General features: G+C 42.8%; 1 protein-coding gene across 1 annotated transcript in view; it reads left to right on the top strand.

The window, feature by feature from the left end:
• Positions 1-618: 618 nt before the first annotated feature.
• Positions 619-14,386, top strand: part of TMEM50B (transmembrane protein 50B) — a 36,208-nt gene continuing 22,440 nt past the window's right edge. Inside the window, exon 1 of the mRNA XM_059921468.1 lies at positions 619-773. The gene's annotated coding sequence lies outside the window, so the exon portion shown is untranslated. The remainder of the gene's footprint in view (positions 774-14,386) is intronic.

The following is a 14,386-nucleotide window of genomic DNA, read 5'->3' as shown; positions in this document are numbered from 1 at the left end:
TTCAAAAAGTAGCGTCTTTAAAGGAGACAGTAGGAAGACACCTGACTATAAGAAAAACAAAAATCTGGTGGATGGCCGGGAAAAGCTTCAGGACAGAATCAGAAGACTAGTTAGTTGTGTTGGTAACCTCGGGTTACAGTACTAGTTGGTAGCCTTGGACAAGTAACGTCACCTTTCTAGGCCTCCATTTCTTTTTTTTTTTTTTTTTTAGGCCTCCATTTCTGAGTGGCGGGGATTAGAAAAGGACATCTTTACAGACCTGAGAACCCTCTTGGACCACGTGCCCTATACTGGGCAGCTGGTGGTCAACGCCTCTGGGCCTATAGGCAAAGAGAGCCCCTGCCCCTGGGTCTTGGGCTCCCCCTGCACGTGATCTTACGGATGTTGCACTTGAAGTCCCTGAGCAGAAACGCAGCTCTGCTGCCACCCAGAAGGCAACAGGAGTGGCCAGGTCTACGCATCCACGAATTGTAAGACGCCAAGCCTGGCCGGCAACTCCCGGAGGGCCGGAAAAACCCCGGAGCCCTCGCTCCGCCCCGTGGCGTCCTCGCCCCGCCCCGGCTGGCCACTTGCTGCGCGCGGATTGGCTGCTGCGGTGCGCACGGCGCCCCGCCCCGCCCCGCCGGCGCTCTCGCCTTTCGCCCGCCGACTGCTCCCGGCTCCCGGCTCCCGGGGGCTGAGGTGGAGCTGAGGACCCCGGCTCGGCCGCGGCTGAGCCGCCTTCTCCTCTGCGCGCGCGCGCCTGGTGTCGGCTTGGGCGTCGGGGAAGCCGGGTGAGTGCGGGAGGCTGGTTTGGGGCGTGCGAGGGGCTGACGCTTGCCGCCCGCGCGTAGGAAGGCACCCCCGGCTCGTCCGGCCCGGCCTGCGAGGTGCGGCGACGCCCGGCCCGGCCTCTCCAGTGAGGGGCGCCGCCGGGTGGAGCGGGTCCGCGGGGCGTCCGGGCGTTCTGCGGGGCGGGGGCCGCCGCCGCCCCTTCCGCACCAGCCCGCGTCCCCTCGGGCGAGCGTGGCTGGCGCTCGGCCGGGGCTGGCCGCACCGCCCCGTTGTCTCGCCGTCGGATTGCTTCCCTGGAAGGTCTGGAAAGATTTCCGTCTCGAGCCTGTCAGCTTCCCGGGGCGACGGGCGGTGGGGAGACGATGTGCGGCCCGCACGGGGCGTCAGGGGGCCACTCAGGTGCTTCGTCGCCCCTCCCGTTTGCTCTGAACCTCGGCTGGGAATGTTTTCAGTGTTCGGCTCTCTTTTCCGAGTCTCTCCTTAGGAGAGTCAGGTACAGAGGTGTGAAATGGAAATGGAAGAGGGTCAACCTTCTTTCGCGTATTAATCATAAAGTGTTCGTGCCCTTTTAGATAAGGAGCAGCAGAGAGTTGCCCATGTAGTAAAGGTAGTTGTGCTGGGGAAGACCATTTTGGTTTTTAACCAATAAATTGGCTTCCGAGTTAATCAATGGAAGGTGCTTAATTTGAAAGGTAAGTATATGACCTTTTAAAGCCCAAGCAGTGCTGAGATCGATTGTGCTCGCTCCCTCCCCGCTGCTGGCGCCGTGTGTGTGTGTGTGTGTGTGTGTGTGTGTGTGTGTTGGGGAAGGATTCAAGCCTCCGATGGGAGTGAATGTGTAATGAGCGTTATGCCTCTCAAAGACATTGATTTCTCTTCGGGGTGTCCCACCTCTTCTCTCAAATTCTTCACCTACCTGCGCTATAAATCCCTTTCCTTAACAATTCCCAAGCCTCTTACTCCCAGGATTGTTACACTTCTTTTCCATCATCTTCAGACAAACATAGTTTTCAGACGTAGAACCAACGTTAGCCATCTTTTTACCGATAATAGTGTTGCAAGCCTCTTCGTCCTTAAAATGAACATCAAAAGTTATCTTGACTATAGACCCGACAGGAAAAGCTGGGTTAATGAGAGCACGGAGAGGATGCTGTGTTCCTCTTCCGGAGACACGCCTTCCCCTCCCCCATCCTCCGCGGCCCGTTAGGATTAAGGCAGCCTTAACTGGCTGGTCATTTCTGAATTCACTTCTGGAGTCCGAGGTAAAGAATTTATATTATTAGTTTATCCTTATCTGCTCTTTTAAAATGATTACGGTAATCTATCCAGGTTGTAAACTTTTTTTTGTAATGTTACAGAATAATATCAAGTAAATTGAAACAGCACAGAAGTATATCAAGTGAAAAGTTAGAATTCCTTGTTTCTTTACTTTGCATCCTGAATTCCAGTCCCTAGGAGGGGATAGTACTATGATACTTTTGGGCAACTGACTTAATATAAGGACACGTCTCCATATCAGTATGCACCTTCCTCTTTTTTAAAGTGCTGTACAGTATGCAGCTGTTTAGATGTACTCTAATATATTTTATTGGCCCCTTAATGATGGGCGTTTGGTTGTTTTTGGGTTTTAGCCATTAAAAAACTTACTGCATGAAAATCTTTTGGGCATTGTTGGATAAGTTTCAGGTAGTGCTCTTTTTACCAGGAATCTTTTTTTGTAACTTGAAGGATTTTATAATTTAAAAGCAGTAGTTGGGGCTTCCCTGGTGGCGCAGTGGTTGAGAATCTGCCTGCCAATGCAGGGGACACAGGTTCGAGCCCTGGTCTGGGAAGATCCCACGTGCCACGGAGCAACTAGGCCCGTGAGCCACAACTACTGAGCCTGCGCGTCTGGAGCCTGTGCTCCGCAACAAGAGAGGCCGCGATGGTGAGAGAGGCCCGCGCACCGCGATGAAGAGTGGCCCCTGCTCGCCGCAACTAGAGAAAGCCCTCGCACAGAAACGAAGACCCAACACAGCCAAAATTAAATAAATAAATAAGTAAATTAAATTCTAGTGGTGATTAAAAAAAAAAAAAGCAGTAGTTAATTTGCTTGATTTAAATGCATTTCTTAGAATCTGTGTGTCTTTTTATATTTAGAGACTGGATCAAAAAAATTTTGAGGACCAGGTTAAATAATGGTTAATTTATTAACCTTGTTAGCATTTAATGAGGTTGACTTTAAGGTTATATTGACTCATTTGATTGGCTTGGCAGGAATGAATAGAGAAGGCCTTCAGGAAGAGAAAATGTGAACAGAGGCTGTGTAATACCCTCCTGTGGTAATCCCCGTGAATATCCAACAGTAACAGAAGTTCTTGTTCTCTTTTTAAATGTTTCTTTTGTTGCAAAATGTATCTCAGGTACCAAAAAAAGTGTACAGAATATATATAAATATATAATTTAAGTAATACTATTGCAATGATCAACATTGTATCTACAACCAAATTAAGAAATGAAACATTTACATCTTTCTTCCAGAGGTGGCCTCTACCCTGATTTTTTAAATTAATCTTTTTCTTGCTTTCATTTTGTTTTGTTTTTTCGCCATGCCACGCGGCTTGTGGGACTTTAGCTCCCGGATCAGTGATCAAACCCGGGCCCTTGGTACTGAAAGCGCCGAGTCCCAACCACTGGACCGCCAGGGAATTCCAGTCTTTCTCTTGCTTTTTAAAATAAGCTTTACAGGGCTTCCCTGGTGGCGCAGTGGTTAAGAATCTGCCTGCCAGTGCAGGGGACACGAGTTCGAGCCCTGGTCCAGGAAGATCCCACATGCCGTGGAGCAACTAAGCCCGTGCGCCATAATTAGTGAGCCTGCGCTCTAGAGCCCGCGAGCCACAACTACTGAAGCCCGCGCGCCTGGAGCCCGTGCTCCGCAACAAGAGAAACCACTGCAGTGAGAAGCCTGCGCACCACAGTGAAGAGTAGCCCCCGCTCGCTGCAACTAGAGAAAGCCCGAGAGCAGCAACAAAGACCCAAAGCAGCGAAAAATAAATAAAATAAATAAATTTAAAATAAGCTTTACACATAAATACATAAATATACACGTGTACATATATGCACACATATATAAATATTTACACATAAACAGTATATTTAGTTTTGAGTGAACAGTGTTAAAAACAAAATTCTCATACACATAGCATGTTTCAGAGTTTTATTTTATAGTTATTGAGAGTGCCACAAAGAACTGTTTTTTTTTTGTTTTTGTTTTTGTTTTTGTTTTTGGCTGCGCTGGGTCTTCATTACAGTGCTCGGGGCTCTTTGTTTAGGGCTTCTCACTAGTTGCTGCGCGCAGGTGGGATGTTAGTTTCCCAGCTAGGATCGAACGTGAGTCCCGTGCATCGGAAGGTGGATGCTTAACCACTGGACCACCAGGGAAGTCCCACAAAGAACCGGTTTTAAGAGGATTTAAGAAATAGATATCTGTGTAGTCCATAGGGAAAGAATGTCTCAATAAAATTGCTGAGTTAGATATAATTGGTTAATGTTCAAGAGGGCAACAAAATCATAATACCTTGTGATTAATCATTTCTACCAGACTATAAAATCATAACACCTTATTAATTTCTGCAGTTAAACTGAAACCTTACAGGACTATAAACTGTGTCTTTATTAACAGTGGATTGTTCATTAAAAAAACTGTGATAACAAAGTTATTTTCCTCAGAGCACAGATGAGGTCCAAACAGGCTTATTAGAAAATGCTAGCGCTTTCTCAATTTGAGATTAAAAATTTGTTCCATAATTGTAAGCACAAATCTGACTGTGTAAGGAAAGGACAATATTGTCACTTTTAGATGAAAGCTTCCAGGAAAGATGAGCAGGACGGAATGGCTTCAGCTTCCCTGACTGTTTCCCTGACAGGGGCCCTTTCTGAGGAGGTCAGTGGGCAGTGTTATGAGTGAGTCTTGGGATACGGTGTTCACTACAGTCAGGGCATCAGAGGGCTCTAGTGTGGACCAAATACTGGAAAGATGGCAGAAATACAGTCTGAGGGAGTGGGCTGCTCACCGTGGCCTGCATGCAGTTACCAGTGTAGGTCAAAGTGGAACCTTCTGTGAGGGAAGTGAATGTCCTTTGCTGATGCAGGCTGCAGGGTTCAGAAGGAAAGCAGGAACTGCATCAGCATATGATCAAGATCAAGCCAAGCACAGCTGAGTACAGATAGGAATCTGGGTCAGGTTCATAGGGCATTCAGTCCTCAGGTTAATAAGCTGGCATAGGGGCCTCCCTGGTGGTCCAGTGGTTAAGACTCTGTGCTTCCCAGCCTAAATGTCCATCGACAGATGAATAGATAAAGAAGATGTGGCACATATATACAATGGAATACTATTCAACCATAAAAAGAAATGAAATTGAGTTATTTGTAGTGAGGTGGATGGACCTAGAGTCTGTCATACAGAGTGAAGTAAGTCAGAAAGAGAAAAACAGATACCGTATGCTAACACATATATATGGAATCTTAAAAAAAAAAACCAAAAAACGGTACTGATGAACCTAGTGGCAGGGCAGGAATAAAGACAGACATAGAGAATGGACTTGAGGACACGGAGGTGGGGTGGCGGGAGAGTAGCATCGACATATATACACTACCAAATGTAAAATAGATGGCTAATGGGAAGCAGCAGCGTAGCACAGAGAGATGAGCTCAGTGCTTTGCGACGACCTAGAGGGGTGAGATGGGAGGGTGGGCGGGAGGCTCAAGAGGGAGGGGATATGGGGATATATGTATGCATATGGCTGATTCACTTTGCTGTACAACAGAAACTAACACAGTATTGTGAAGCAATTATACTCCAATAAAGATGTATTAAAAAAAAAAAAAGACTCTGCACTTCCACTGCAGGGGCCATGGGTTTGATCCCTGGTTGGGGAACTAAGATCCTGCATGCCATAGATAAATAAAAACTAAAAAAAAAAAAAAAATTAAAAAAAAAGAAAGCTGGCGTAGTACCTGGTTACACTGCTTCAGTCTGGCCTGGTTGTCCTCCTCGTCTGGGGCATAGCTGGATTCTCTTTAGCTCTCCTGTGTGGGGATCTTTCCTGTATTCCCTTTCGTTGATTTACTCTCTCCGGTGGCACTCAAACTCCAGTAGCTTCTTGACAAGAAGAGTTACGGTTTCTTGGAGACGTTGCCTGTCTGAATATGTTTTGATTCTATCCTCATACTTGACTGATATTTTGGCTGGTAATAGAATTTTAGTTGGAAATAATTTTCTTTCAGAATTTTGAAGTAATTGGTCCATTGTCATCTTGCTTCTCGTGTTGCTGCTGAGAATTCCAAAGTATTATGATTCCTGATCCTTTGTATTTGACCTGTGTTTTTAAAAAATTAATTTTTATTAGAGTATAATTGCTTTACAATGTTGTGTTAGTTTCTGCTATTTGTTTTTGTTTTGTTTTGTTTTTAATTTCTGCAGACTAATTTCTGCTTTGACTCCAGTGGTTTGAAATTTAAAATGGCCTGTCTTAGCGTGGGTCTATTTTCATCCATTAGGTTGAGTGTCTGACGGGCCCTTTAAATCTGTAAATACAGTATTTTCTATTCTGGAGAGATTTTCCTAAATATTTTGTTATTTTTCTCCCTTGTATTCTCTATAGTGTCTCCTGAAACACCTCTTATTTAGATGTGAACCTTTTAAAGGTCTTCTAATTTTCTTACCTGTTTTCTTCTGTTTTCCATCTACTTACTGCTAGATTTTGGGGGGCTGGGGGTTGGGGGCACCTCGTGGCTTGTGATACCTTAGTTCCCTGACCAGGGATCAAACCCATGCCCTCGGCAATAAAGGAGCGGAGTCTTAACCACTGGACCACCGGGGAATTTGCACTGCTAGATTTTCTTAACTTTTATTTCTCAACCTTTGTATTTGGATTAAAAAAAAAATTCCATGGTTATGTTTTTATTTTTCAAAGCTATTTTTTAGTCTCTGAATGTTTCTTATGATAGTATCCTATTCTTCCTTTAAAATGCAATATGTTCTCTTATCTCTGAGGTTATAGTGATTTTGTTTTAAGTTTTCTTTCTCTGCATAGCTTTCCAGATTCTTATCTGGAAGGAAAGGATCTGGCTGGTAGTCTTCTGCACCAGAACAGAGAAACAGAGGTCCCTTCTGTCCAGTTTTCAGTATGATACCTCCATCTTCTGTTATGCCTGGTATCCCCCAGTCCAGAACACAAGACACAGCGGGGGGAAGAAACCTCAGATTTCTGCCAGGATATGGAAGAAGCAGTTGCCAGTACCATGACGAGAAAAGGGACAGGTTCTGGGATCTGACTTTTCTTCCTGCTTCCCCCCAAGTTGTCACTGTGTTGGTTCTCAGCTTTCCCTGCTACTGGCTTGGAAATTCGGCTTTCTTGGGTGTGCTAAGTCAGTTACCATGTCCATCTGCTTTCCAGCTTTCAAAATTTTATTGCTATTGTTTCATCTTCTGTTCTCCCTATCGTTAGGAGTTTATGACTTTCTAAAAACTCCTTTTATTGATTGCAGTTTTCGTGAAGTTTCAAGAGGGAGCAGAATGAGGTGCTATGTACATCTACCATCATCACCCAGAGATAGTAATCGTTTTCCTCTTCCAAATAGTAATGGCAGTACTGCCAGGAACAGAGTGCCCTCTACAGAAGCAGTCGTATGTATGTGAACCATCTTCTTATTAGGTAGTGGTTGATAGCATTGAGTGATCACATGTGCTAGACACTGCTTTTCTTATTAATTCTCACTTACTGAGGGATGTGCTGTCATATCCCCAGTTTACACCTCAGAGGACCATAGCCCAAGGACATTTAAAGCTTGAACAGTACCTGTCACACAGCGACTATTCCATTAAAAGTGGAATGGATAAATGAACCTGGCCAAGTAGGCACAGCTGGGAAGAGGCTGAAGGTAGGAGAGGGCCCAGGCCAGTGCTAACTCCAAAGCCTGTACTGTTAGCTGCCTGCATGGTGGCTAATGCTGGAGGAGGAGACTTGGTACCTCAAGGCATCCACTGCCTTTGAGCCTCTTAGAAATGTTCTTACTCTAGGCCTTTGCCATCGCAGTACTGCTTGCCAGGTGGGTTCCCTTTCACCTGTGTGGTTCAAAGCTGTGACCCTGGAGCCAGTGTCTCTGAACTGGGGAGTAGGGCATTTTCTGAGCAATCCGAGAGGGTGCAAAGATGCCTAAGCAGGGCTTCTGTTGGGAAACCTAGGTAAAGATGGCCTCAGAGAGTGAGTGAAGTTTTGCCATGGCTGGATCAGCTCTGAGATTGTGTAGCAGTCATCTTTTTTAGGTGACAATTCATGATAGTATGGCTTTCTATTTTTTCAACTTTTTATTATAAAAAAATTTTAAACATACAGAAAAATTGAACAGTACATTCAGCATTTTCACATTTTGCCATATTTGCTTTATTTTTTTCTTTGCTTAACCATTTGGTCATATGTTGCTGACATTGACACCTCACCCCTAAATATGTAAGAATGCATCTCCTAACAAGGTCATTCTCTTTACGTAACCACAATTCTATCATTATCACATCTGGGAAAATAATTCTGTAATATTCTCTGTCTGACCTGTATTCAGATTTCCCCAGTTGGCCCAGACTGCCTTAAAAAATTTTTTTTTGGAAACCAGGATCAGTAAAGGTTTACACATTTCACTTGGTTTGTTAATTGTATGTTTTGACATAGATGAAATTAATGATGAAATCTTTTGAACTTTCTAGTTCATATCGCTCTTGGAGACTGCTTCATTACTAGAAGGATCATGGTTCTCAGAATCTTAGCAATGGAAGGGATCCTTGATGTAATCTGGTTCAATTATTTCCAAACTTGGCTGATGTGTGTCCTGAAGGTTGAATTGGGAGTTTGTCTGTAGACAAAGAGATGAAAGGGGCATTCCAAGGAGATAGATAGATATATAGAAATAGATATAGAAATATATAAATAAATACATTAGAAATATATAGCAGTTTTCCTAACAGTAGGTATTCAATAAGTACTGGCTACCTTCTCCCTTTTATTTCTTTGTGGCTGGAGTAAAGAGTGCATCAAGATAGTAGGAGATAAGAAAGCTATAATAGGGAGAGACTGTAAGTACCCTGTATCTTTTGGACTTTATCTCAGGCTGTTGGAAGTTTTTGATGAAAGGCATGATCCAGTCTGAGTTTTAGAAAATTCTGGCAGAATCTGGACTTGAGGAAGCAGGGAGAATGGTTTTAAGAAATAATATGTTTTAGGGACTTCCCTGGTGGTCCAGTGGTTAAGACTCTGCGCTTCCACTGCAGGGGGCATGGGTTCGATCCCTGGTTAGGGAAGTTCCGCATGCCATGTGGTGTGGCCAAAAAAAAGAAATAATATGTTTTAATATATTGTCCTGGCAAGATTTATTTCCCTCATTGAAATGATGCTTCTTTTTACCAGTGTCTACAAATTATCAGTTTAAATAAACCTAAGTATAAAGAAGTAGACTCATTTTTTTTTTTTGTGACAGGATAATGAGACAGGTATTGCATTTCAAAATTTGAAAGACAAAATAGTTAGAGTCAGTCATTCAACAAGTATTTGAGTGCCTACTATATGCCAGGCCACTGTGCTAGGCTCTGGGAGAACTACAGTGAGCAAAAATGGACATGGAATGTCCTTCGTGGATTTTACTCTCTTCAGGGGAAGGTATGTATTAATCAAATAACAAGATTAATAATGAAGTACTAGGGGGATTAGATCTGGCCGTGGAGTCAGGAGGTCATGGCAGTCATATCTTTTAAAATTTTATTTTATTTATTTATATTTTTGGTGGCCGTGCCATGAGGCATGAGGGGTGTGGGATCTTAGTTCCCCTTCCAGGGGTCGAACCTGTGCCCCCTGAAGTGTAAGCACGGAGTCTTAACTACTAGACTGCCAGGGAGGTCCCCATGTCATCCTTCACTTGTATTATTTCAACAACCTGCACCACAACTACTGAGCCTGCGCTCTAGAGCCCGTGAGCCACAACTACTGAGCCCTTGTGCCACAACTACTGAAGCCCACACGCCTAGAGCCCGCACTCGCAACAAGAGAAGCCACCGCAATGAGAAACCCGCGCACTGCAAGGAAGAGTAGCCCCTGCTCGCCACAACTAGAGAAAGCCCGTGCGCAGCAATGAAGACCCAACACAGCGAAAATAAATAAATAAATAAATAAATATTAAAGGAAAAAAAACCCCTGTGCTCCCTGTCTTTTACTTTGGTTTTTAGATTTAAATCTCTTATGAAGATTGGTGGTACTTACTAAGTTTTATTCTTGTTACAGATGATTTACAAGTCAGAAGGCAAATAAGCATCCTGAGATTAAGTATGTAAAATGTCTTTCCAAAAATGCTTAGCTCTCTGAATAATCATACTGTTGGATTTTAAGGCCTATAAAATATTCACGCTGTGACTGCCTAGACACCAGGCTTATAGCAACCTAAGAAGAAAAACTGTATTCTCCAGACTGCTTTGTCAAGGTGTGAATCACCAGTAATCACCACTGTCATTGTAGACCTCATTGGACTGCTTTCTTCTATTTCCAGGTGATCACAGTATTCCTCTAAATTGGGGCTCTTTCTCTTCCGTCTCGTTCTTCTTGCTTTCTTCACCACAGGCAGTAGAATAGTAACTTTCTCCTCACGAAATGGAAATGAGAGAAATGCTGTGAAACTGTCTGGCAGCAGTACAATGTAATGGTCATGAGCACAGGTTTGGAATCAGATGTGAACTTCAGTGGAATCCTGGCTTTCCTTCTTGCTAGCTGTGTGACCTTGGGCCAGTTACTCTGTAAACCTTTTTAGTAATACAAGATAATAATAGTAACTGCCTTAGAGTATTTGTGGGGATTCAATGGAATAGTCTATGAAAAGAGTTTTTCTGAGGATGGAGTAGAGTTGCCTGTAACCTGTAAGCACCCTGTAACTAAGAGCCAGTAGTAATAGTAATAGTAGTAGTAGTAGTAGGGAAAATGTAGATTTTATTTTTGTTTAATTTGAGTCAGCTGTTTTGCTCTGGCTATGTAGACCTAATATCTTGCACGATATTTAAATTTAATTTCCTGATTTTTTTGGTAACTTATTTATTTGTTGGCTGCAGCATGTGGCATGCAGGATCTTAGTTCCCCAATCAGGGATTGAACCCGTGCCCCCTGCAGTGGAAGCTTGGGAGTCCTAACCACTGGCCCGCCAGGGAATTCCCCCAGATTTTTTAATGATACAAATTGTAATTTAATTTTAAAAGGTGTTAATTGATTTCTCTGCCAGTTTGTAAATCTCCTGATGATGAGGGCCAAGTTTTATTCATCTTTATTTTCCCCACAGTGCCTTGCTTGTAGGACATGTTCTGTAAATATTTCATTCATGATCTAGAAGAGTTTTGTGCTGATTAAGGGCCACTGTATATGTAAGTCTGCTGTAATGCCTGGCAGACAGTAATGCGAGGAAGGAAGAGAGTGAGTCAGAGATGAACACTGGATCAGTCCTCAGCCCCCTTCCATGCTTTCTCCTTGAGATGCTCTAGCTGCCCCTGTGACTTCGGTTACCACTTAATTACTATCAGCCTGTAATCTGTTTCTGCTTTAAACCACTCTTTCAGTGGTTTCTGTACATCTGTCTTACATACATTTCCACCTGCATGTCCTTCAGTCATATCAAACACGTTATGCTCAAACTCTCCTCTCCCTTTCTCCCTTCCCTATTTTGGTTAATGGTGTCTTTCCAGCCGTTGGGTACCCGAACAGTCATTCTTAGCTCTTCCTTGCTTGTTGATAATACCACATCAATATTTCTCAAATAAAAACCTTTTCCTTAGCCTGTATGAGTATGGCCTCAGTTTACATCCTTTTTCTCTTCCTGTCTAGAAGGTGTCTTTAACATTTTCCTTCAGTCCCTCCTCCATACTGCTGCCACCAGAATTGTCTTTCTAAATCACAGAGCTGATTTTGTCACTTCCCTGCTTACAAGCCTCTGGTAGTTTCCTAGTGCTTAGAGCAGGGGCCTGCAGACTATGAGCTGTGGGCCAAGTCTGGTGATCTGCTGCCTGTTTTGTAAATTTAAGTTTTATTGGAACAGCCATGCTCATTTGGTCACATATTGTTTATGGGTGCTTTTATGCTATAACAGCAGAGTTGAGTGGTCGTGACAGAGATTGTTTGGCCTGCAAAACTAAAAATGTACACTATCTGGTTCTTTCCAGAAGTTTGCTAATCCCTTGGCTTAGAGAATAGAGGTCAGATTTGTGTAGGCTGAAAAATCCTTGATGATCTTGTCCCAAACATGTTAATCACATCATTCTTTGAAATACCTTAATCTCTACCCTGTTCTCTTGTAGGCCTACATAATTTCGCATATTTTATTCCTTCTTTTTCATCTGTCAAACTCCTCTTCTTGCTTCAAAACCCAGCCAAGTTTATTCTCCCTTTATCAAACTTTCCTCAACTCAACTCTTCCCGGGAAGTAGTGTCCTATAACACTCTTTTCATATTTCTATTATAGCCCTTTTGTGTATGTATAGTATAGCACATTTTATAATGCAGTTAGTTATTCTTCTGACAGTGTCCCTAACTAGACTGTTCTCTACACTGATTGTCTTAATCACTTTTGTATACACAGCGCCTAACATTTGTAGCATTTAACAACTAGTGAAGAGCTGGATGAATAAACAGATGGTAACATGAAAGTTTGGTCAAAGGAAAAAATTTTGAATTAGGTATGTTATTTGGACTTTGATGCATATGGAAATCACTCAGGCCATGTTTATATGTTAAAGTGTGTAGTTGTTTTCTCCTCTTGCTTTTTGCAGGTATCCTTTGGTTTCCTAAACTGAGTGTTTGAAATTTTCACAGTTGAATCACTTAAAATGCTCTCTAAAAAGGACTCATTTCCTTTTATAAAGAGTTACCTCTCTAGTAATAGGAATAATTGCTATCTAATGTATTATAAGACTTGTGGGTCCATTAGTTCAGTTCAGTAATCTTTTTTTTTAAAAATTGGTACCTGGGTCAGTTTTGCGGGAGAACATATCAGTAATTTCCTTGACCTTAAAAAAGTTTAAGTTTATTAAAAATAGTTACAGACATAGTACATTATATAAGAGGTTTCTCAACAGGCAAGAATCAACAATTCATTGTGTTAATTACAATAACTTTTAAAATCACTTTGCATTAAAAAAATGTAATTCATGCTCAGTGCAGCAAACTTTGAAAATAGACAGAAAGCAAAACAAACACACCATCCTGTGACCCATATATAAAATAATATTATGAAAGTTCTGGTGTTCGTCCTTCCAGTATTTTATGCATGTATGTGTTCATATATATATATATATATATATATATATATACACACACACATATATATATACACACTATTCTTTTTTCTAAAAAGGAAATAATGCTATAGATACATTTTTTAAAAAATTTATTTATTTATTTTTGTCTGTGTTGGGTCTTCGTTGCTGCGCGCGGGCTTTCTCTGGTTGTGGAGAGCAGGGGCTACTCTTCGTTGTGGTGCACAGGCTTCTCATTGCGGTGGATTCTCTTGTTGCGGAGCACGGGCTCTAGGCGCGTGGGCTTCAGTAGTTGTGGCCACAGGCTCAGCATTTGTGGCTCGCGGGCTCTAGAGCGCAGGCTCAGTAGTTGTGGCGCACAGGCTTTGTTGCTCTGCAGCATGTGGGATCTTCCCGGACCAGGGCTCGAACCCGTGTCCCCTGCATTGGCAGGCAGATTCTTAACCACTATGCCACCAGGGAAGCCCTAGATACAGTTTTTGTTTTTTTGTTTTTTTTATGAAATTGGCTAGATGTTTCTCAATTCATTGCCTTTTTTTTAATAAGCAGATATTCATTTTTAATTATTATTTATTTATTTATTTATGACTATGTTGGGTCTTCGTTTCTGTGCGAGGGCTTTCTCTATTTGCGGCAAGCGGGGGCCACTCTTCATCGCGGTGCGCGGGCCTCTCACTATCGCGGCCTCTCTTGTTGCAGAGCACAGGCTCCAGACGCGCAAGCTCAGTAGTTGTGGCTCACGGGCCCAGTTGCTCCGCGGCATGTGGGATCTTCCCAGACCAGGGCTCGAACCCGTGTCCCCTGCATCGGCAGGCAGATTCTCAACCACTGCGCCACCAGGGAAGCCCTAGATACAGTTTTAATAACCTGTTTTTTTTCACTTGGTATTAGTCATTACCATTTACTCATGCCATTAAATGTTTTTCAAAAATAGATTTAAAAAAAAAATTTTTTTGTGGCCACGCCCCGTGGCATGTGGGATCTTAGTTCCTCGACCTGGGATCGAACCTGCACCCCCTGCATTGGAAGCATGGAGTCTTAACCACTGGACCGCCAGGGAAGTCCCTCAAAAATAGATTTTTAAATGTCTGCATTAAGTAAACTATTTTACTTAAACATTTATTCTATTACTGAACATTTAGATTTCCTCTAAGTAGTCTTTGCCTTCATTAAGTCTCCAAAGGCCTATTATCTTAAGTTAAATATTGTATACTTATCTCCACTTTAAGCCAGGGGATCAGTGTTAGTATTGTCCATTGCTGTTATTAAATCAAGACTGTCATGATAAAATATGCTTATTTT

The sequence above is a fragment of the Balaenoptera ricei genome, chromosome 4 (assembly GCF_028023285.1).
Source record: "Balaenoptera ricei isolate mBalRic1 chromosome 4, mBalRic1.hap2, whole genome shotgun sequence".
Lineage (NCBI taxonomy): Eukaryota > Metazoa > Chordata > Mammalia > Artiodactyla > Balaenopteridae > Balaenoptera > Balaenoptera ricei.
This window is presented reverse-complemented; position numbering and strand designations above follow the sequence as displayed.